Genomic DNA, 7300 nt, shown 5'->3' with positions numbered 1-7300 from the left:
CAGGTTGTCACTCATAATGGTTAAATGCTACATGCAATGTGATTTTACCCCATTTTCTTGAGTTCTAAGTTTGTAGATCATAGATTATCACCATTGCGAAGATATTCTCATATCTTTGATGAATAATCTCCCATCTTAGAATGTTCAGAAAATCTTGAGGTCAACAAGAAGGAAGAAAGTGTGACGGAAACGATAAATAATATTGAAAAGGTACGAAGATAATAAAATTAATCTATTACCTTTTGCTTGCTTTTTCTTGAAGACTTGAATGTTCTTCAAGATTTAGAAAATCTAAGAGGATTTTGGAAATGTGTGCGGCTGATGTGGGAGATAAAAGGTTTAGTCAAAGAGAGGGAGTGATACAAAATGAAAATGAAATGAAAGTTTTCAAGAAAAGTGGAGTTTTTATATGAGAGTAAAGGGGGCCGGCCCATTCAAGGCCCAAGCCACCTCATTTTTATTCTTATTTTCTTTTAAAAACACAACCCAACTAAATGTTAATTTAAATACATTTTTATCAACACTGATAAAATTATTTATTATTAAATCAAAATTCCCAATTTTATAAAATTTATTTGTATAATCAAGTGAGACTTTTATATTTTTAATTTGAATTTTATAATATATCAACTTTATTTACTTTAGGAGAATTTTAATATGTTTGACATTACATAAGTTACTTTATCAATTACCCGTCGGGACAAGGTTTCCTGAACTTATAATTTGGGAACTAAGACAAATGATTTCTAATCAACATGACTAGACCCTAACAAATTATACTCCTAAATATAAGAACCCTTTAAAGATGCTAACCTGACGCTTTGAAAATGACGGATGTCACAGTCTCCCCATGCTAGAAGAATTTCGTCCCGAAATTTGATTCATCAATTCTTAGCTTTGGACACGTTTGTGAATAAGTGAGGATACTTGTTTTTAATAAAATCCTCTCTTTCCCATGTGTACTCCGGTCCATGCCTTGAAGTCCAATGAACTTTTACGGGATCTTACTACGCCTCAACTGTTTGACTTCTCTATCCATGATTTCTATTGGTTGCTCAATGAAGCGCAATGATCGACAATTTGCACCTCTTCCAATGGTAGAACCAGTGTTTCATCAGTTAAACACTTTTTGAGGTTTGATACATGAAATGTATCATGAATGGTGCTTAACTCCTGTGGCAAATTTAGCTTGTATGCCACTGGTCCAACTCTTTCAATTATTTCAAATGGACCAATATATCGGGAACCCAATTTGCCTCTTTTTCCAAAACGAATTATTCCTTTCCAGGGTGAGACTTTTAAAAGTACTTTGTCTCCTTTTTGGAATTCTAACGGTTTCCTCCGATTGTCTCCATAACTTTTCTGACGATCTCTGGCGGCCTTGAGTCGTTCCTTAATAATTACAATCTTGTCAGTAGTTTCTTGAACTACATCAGGTCTTGTTAATTTTCGATCGCCAACTGAGTGGAGATCTGCACTTGCGTCCATATAATGCTTCATAAGGCGCACACTGAATACTGGCATGATAGCTTTTATTGTACGCATATTCAACTAACGCAAGGTGTGTATCCCAGCTTCCACCAAAATCTATGGCGCATGCGCGCATAATATCTTCAAGTGTCTTGATTGTTCTTACCGTCTGTCCATTCGTTTGAGGGTGGTATGAAGTACTTAAATCTAGACGTGTACCCAGCCCTTCTTGAAGTGATTGCCAAAATCTTGACGTAAATCGACAGTCTCTATCCGAAATGATGGAAAGGGGTACCCCATGCGGGGTGATGATTTCATTTATGTAAATTTGAGCCAGCTTCTTCATCTTATAATCTTCCCGAATCGGCAGAAAATGAGCAGATTTCGTCAATCGATCCATAATTACCCAGATCGCATCATGCCCTTTCCCAATCTGGGGTAACTTAGTTATAAAGTCCATTGATATTTGTTACCACTTCCACTGAGGAATCTCAGGTTGTTGTAGTAGACCGGATGGTTTTTGGTGTTCGGCCTTGACCATTGCACAAGTTAAACATTTATTCACATACAAGGCAATGTCTTTCTTCATTCCGGGCCACCAATAGTGTTCCCTCAATTCCTTATAYATCTTATCTGCTCCTGGGTGAATTGAATATTTTGATCGATGGGCTTCGTTCAGAATTATAGATCTAAGATTGCCAATCTTAGGAATCCAAACTCTATTTCCCAAGTAATTCACTCCATCGGACTTCAGTTGAAACTTAGTTTCCATGTGGTGTAGGGTCTCATTTTTCAAATTCTTTTCTTTCAATGCCTCTTTTTGGTCCTCGAGAATTTGTGCTGTCAAACTTGTGGTTACTACTGCTTCCAAAGCTCGCACCCTTGTCGACTTCATCCTTTCCTTTTTGCTCAAAGCATCAGCTACTACATTAGCCTTGCCTGGATGGTACTTAATTTCACAGTCATAATCACTAGCAGTTCAACCATCTTCTTTGTCTCATATTTAACATTTTCTGACGGAAGATGTGTTGAAGGCTTTTGTGATCAGTGAACACAGTGCACTTAGTACCATATAGGTAGTGTCTCCAAATCTTAAGTGCAAATACTATGGCTTCTAATTCTAAGTCATGCGTAGTATAGTTCTTCTCATGCACTTTGCGTTGTCTTGAGGCATATGCAATGACTTTATCTTTTTGCATAAGTACGCATCCTAATCCTTGATGTGATGCATCACAATATACCACAAAGTTTTCCGAACCCTCTAGTAATGATAGAATGGCTGCATTACATAGCCTCTGCTTAAGACTTTCGAATGCTTCCTCTTGTTTCTCTCCCCAAACAAACTTCTTGTCCTTCTGAGTTAAAGTTGTTAGTGGTTGCGCAATTTTTTGAAAAATTCTCAATGATTCGCCGATAATAGCCTGTCAAACCAAGAAATTGACGAATTTCCGTTAGGGTTCTTGGGGTTTCCCATTTCTTAATGGCCTCAATCTTCGCAAGATCTACATGAATTCCTTTTTCATTAGCCATGTGACCAAGAAATTGTACTTCGCGAATCCAGAATTCACATTTGGAGAACTTTGCATACAATTTCTGGTCCCTAAGTAACTCTAATATCAGTCTTAAGTGTTGCTCATGATCCTTTTTACTTCGTGAATAAATTAGTAGTCATCTATGAAGACAATTACAAATTTATCCAGGTATGGTCTGCAAACCCTATTCATTAGATCCATGAAAACAGCCGGTGTATTGGTTAACCCGAATGGCATAACCAAGAATTCATAATATCTGTACCGGGTCCTGAATGCCGTTTTGGAGATGTCCTCTTCTCGAATTCTCATTTGATGGTATCCTGATCGAAGATCAATCTTTGAAAAGTATACGGCACCTTGAAGTTGATCGAATAAATCATCAATTCTAGGAAGAGGATATCGATTCTTGATAGTCAACTTATTAAGCTCTCTATAATCAATACACATTCGCATTGATCCATCTTTCTTCTTGACGAACAAAACCGGTGCACCCCATGGTGAAAAACTAGGTCTTATGAATCCTTTATCTAATAACTCTTGGAGTTGTCCTGACATTTCTTGCATCTTCGATGGGGCCAATCGGTATGGTGCCTTTGCTACTGGGGCAGCTCCAGGAATTAAGTCGATACCAAACTTGACTTTTCTAGGTGGGGGTAATCTTGGTAGATCCTCAGGGAATTCCCGAACTATGAATCTTCAATACATCTCTCTTTTACCTTCTTGTCTAAAGCGTATGTCAAAAATGCAACGCAATTTTCCTTAAGTACTTCCGCATCTTCATGCATGATACTATCTTAATTTTCCAATCGGGCTCCTCTCCTTGAATTATAAGTGTTTCACCTCCCTCTTGAGGAATTCGGATAATCGTTTTCGAACAAACTATTTCAGCTCGATTTTTGGATAGCCAATCCATACCTATAATTATATCAAAACTTCCCAACTCAATCGGAATAAGGTCTATGCATCCTTCTGAGCTAAGCTTAGAGTGCAGCCCTTGATTATGTCTCTAATCCTACTTTCTTGGCCATTGGCAAATTCTATTATGTAATTTTCCTTCATCCTTCGAGATTTTAAAATAATCTTTAGCCTAAAGTCTAAGGATACAAAACTTCTATCAGCTCCTGAGTCAAATAATACCGATGCAAATTCATTATTTAAGGAAAATGTACCTGTAACCACATTGGGATCATGCCTAGCCTCCCTTGCTCCAATCTCAAATGCTCGCCCCCATGCTTGACTTTCCGAGTTTCCTTGGTTGGCTGGTCGAGCTTGATTAACATTTGTTCCTTGCTTTCTTTTTGGACAAACATTTCTCATATGATCCGGACTCCCACATTCAAAACATAATCGCTTTCGGCAATCCTTTGTGGAATGGCCCCCTTTGTGGCACCTTTGACAAATGATGCAATTTCCCCAATGCGGATATTTACATTTATTGCACTTAGGTTTGCTTCCTTGATTGACCACTTGGGTCTGTACTCCGAAGTTTCCTACCGCCCTCCTATTCTTGCCAAACCTTTCTCCAAATCTCTGGTTTCCAAGTTCTTCCACTTTTCTTTTTCCTTTGCTGAATTCCCCAGACCGAATAGCATTATTTGTGAGCTTGGTCGCAATGTTTATTGCCTCCTGAAGGGTCTTTGGGTTTTCCGAGGTAATATTTCCTCGAATTTCTGGAGATAATCCCCAGATATACCTCTCGATTCGGACTTCCTCAGGTGTCACCAAATGAGGCAGTAGATTTGCTAACTCATGGAATCGAGTAGTATATGCAGCTATGTTTTCCCCTTTCATCCCGTGGTTTCATAACTCCATTTCCAACTTTTGGAGTTCACTCCTTGGACAATATTCGTCCTTAAGTAGTTTCTTGAACTCCTCCCATGAGAGTTGGTTGGTTGTTTCCCGACCCCTGGTCTGAACTAATGTGTTCCACCATGTCAATGCTCTGCCTTGCAGTAAGCATGCAGCGTATTCTACTTTATTTGCTTCTAGGCATTTGCTGATATGAATGACTGACTCCATACCTTTAATCCAGGTTAATAATCCTACGGCTCCCTCAGTTCCATGAAATTCCTTCGGGTTACAGGATCTGGAGGATTTATAGGTACACTCCCTGGATGTCCTAGGCTCAGAACTGGTGGGTTGGTTAGCATTCAGATCCGCAGCTACCTGACTGACTATATTGGGAAGCGCAGCCAAGAGTTGCTCTGACATGAGTCGTGCAACTTTAGGGTTTTCTCTTCTTGGCGGCATTTTCTAAGGCATGATAAAAAGGGAATCTCATTATTTCTATAGCAATATTATTGACAATAATTTCTAATCAACAGAATGATGCATAGGATATTTATCTCGTTGATATCATTGAAGCAGTCACATGATCAAACAAAAAGCTTTATAGTCATCCAAGATTCAGTATATTCAAACGATTTCAAAAGATGCTAAGGGCTTTCAAACGATTACAATCCCTCAAAACGGATCTTAAATCCCAACAAAAGAGTAGTGATTCTAATACTAGCCATCGCTTCTAAAGGAGCATCCAACATATTAGCATTCCTAGTATTAGTACCATCAACACACTAGCCACCAAACATTTATATAGTCTCCTAATCTCATGTCTTGCAGCGATGACAGCATCCGAGTTTCTCATCATACGCTGGTGATGCATCTCTAATACATCGGACAGGTTATTCAAGATGTAGTGGTGATATCCCAATCGGATCTGGTGTGTTTGAGTTTCCAATGCAATACCCCGCACCCACTCTCGTTCATCCAGAGTCGTGCCCTGGGTGTAGGATGCAGGTACTCCAGTCACCACTCATGAGTCTCTGCTCTCATGCTGCGGTTGGGATGCCTCTCCTCTTGTTCTATTAGAGTTCTCGAAAGTCACCCGTTGAGGTAGTGACACCCTTTTCCTAGCCGTGACCCTAATCCTTGAACCATGAAATGTTTGAGGTGTAACATCGAGCACTGGCTCCGATGGACGTAACACTAATGCAGGTGGTAAAAAAGGTGAATCACTAGTCGCTGTGTCATCGAGATCATATGGGTCTACATCTTCATTGGTTGATAAATTCCTTCTAGATTGACCAACCATGTAACCAGATTCGTCTGCTGAATATTCACTAGGAATAGATGATGACATATTGATCTGTAATATTGGCAAATTTAAGTACTAGACACACCATCAATGAAACGCTTAAGGTTAAGACAAGAGTTACTATGTAGAGACAAGGGATGGAAAACAAATTAGAGCCTCTGGATGACCAGAGCCTCTGATTGACCAGAGCCTCTGGTTGTATTACCAGAGCTTCTGGTTGGAGTTCCCATACTTGGAACATTTAACTTTTAGCTCATCAACCTCTGGTTCAACATCCACTTAATTATGTAAGGGATTTCTAATTCATCGGTCTCTGGTTCTTCATAACTTAGCGGACCAATGAATCGTTTTCCATCGATCCCTGGTTCCTCATACTTAGCAAACCGATGGATCGCTTTCCATCAATCCCTGGTTCCTCATACTTAGCAAACTGATGGATAACTTTCCATCGATCCCTGGTTCCTCATGCTTGGCAAACCGATGGATCGCATTCCATCGATCTCTGGTTCCTCATGCTTAGTAGATAAAATTCCTTTCGAGGACCAGAGCCTCTGGTTCCTCTATCCAGAGCTTCTGGCTCTCAAGATCAAGCGAACCAAAGCTTCTGTACACCCTTCACTCATACAGTTAAGTGATCCTTTAACCAAAACTAGAACGCAAAGCTCATTTCCTATGTCAAGGCAAATCTTACCTAATGCATAGTACGAATTTTTGAATACAGAGGCTATAGAGACTAGATCCTTTATCTATGTCAAACTACCGAGTATTCAGATACAGAGTTGTCTCTCTGGTTTCCTTAATGCTTAGTATAACATGCTTACTTTATTAGATATATTTTTGTAAACTGATCTTTTGAAAACATTTGGTTATAGTTTGTGGTTTTAAGAAAAACCGTTATTCTCTATAACCGAGACTCTGATACCAAATCTGTCACTCCTYWCTAAAGCGGAAACATGAACCGTAACAGGTAAGCATTTCATAGCTCCATTCGATAGATAACACCATTAGATACATAATCCATAAAAATTTACAAATTCATCAATTTACTATTCACGATGAAAACAACATCATTTGTAGAATGAGTTACAAGACTCGTGAACAGKTGTTAACTTAAAATGCTTCCAAAAACTTCCATTCTTACTTATTTTCCTGAAAAGCATGAAACATAAAACGACGTCAACTACAAAGAGTTGGTGAGTTCACG

Source organism: Cynara cardunculus, assembly GCF_001531365.2.
Source record: "Cynara cardunculus var. scolymus isolate 2C chromosome LG 9, CcrdV1, whole genome shotgun sequence".
NCBI classification, from domain to species: domain Eukaryota; kingdom Viridiplantae; phylum Streptophyta; class Magnoliopsida; order Asterales; family Asteraceae; genus Cynara; species Cynara cardunculus.
This window is presented reverse-complemented; position numbering follows the sequence as displayed.